Source organism: Cariama cristata, unplaced genomic scaffold, assembly GCF_000690535.1.
Source record: "Cariama cristata isolate BGI_N322 unplaced genomic scaffold, ASM69053v1 scaffold17916, whole genome shotgun sequence".
NCBI classification, from domain to species: Eukaryota; Metazoa; Chordata; class Aves; order Cariamiformes; family Cariamidae; genus Cariama; species Cariama cristata.
The window spans coordinates 62,315-62,950 of NW_009621747.1; positions in this window are offsets into that span (position 1 = coordinate 62,315).

Consider the following 636-nt stretch of genomic DNA (forward strand, 5'->3'; position numbering starts at 1 on the left):
AGGGATAAGGATCAAATAGACATGGTCTGCGCAGGTGAGAAGCGCTATCTTTTGGCAGATCGTTATGCTTTTGGAGGACTAGATTGTCTTAATTTTGAAAGAGAAATAAAAAGTAATTAAGTAATATTTCTGACACACAACACACTGAAGAATACTGCCAAACGAGAGTTGTGCACTCAGGACTTTTCGCCAGCACTCTTTATGTAATTACATAGGTACAGTGAAAACAATCAAGTGAGAGGCTGTCAGAGTAGTTTTTGTACATAGTCCAAGTTAGCTAGTTTAGATCAAACCACAATTCTCCTTCCTTATTTTTTTTTTGTCTGGAAAAAGAAAATGTTTATCTTTTCTAATGGCTCACCCACAAAGCTAACGTGTGGAGATGTGCCATGAAATTATGCTTGGAACGCACATCATGCATGCACAATACTCATTACAGAGTATGATATTCTTAAGGGTCTTAAGCATAAATAGGCACATAAACACACCCAAGGAGAAAACCATAGGAGGGCTAAAGAAACTCTACTAAGACAGCAGCTCAAAAAACCCAAAACTAAACCATTATCCCGTTTTTGATTAGGAATCAATGCCACAGCCTGTCCCTGCGTTCTCCGCTTGGGGCTCGGAGCAGTCATC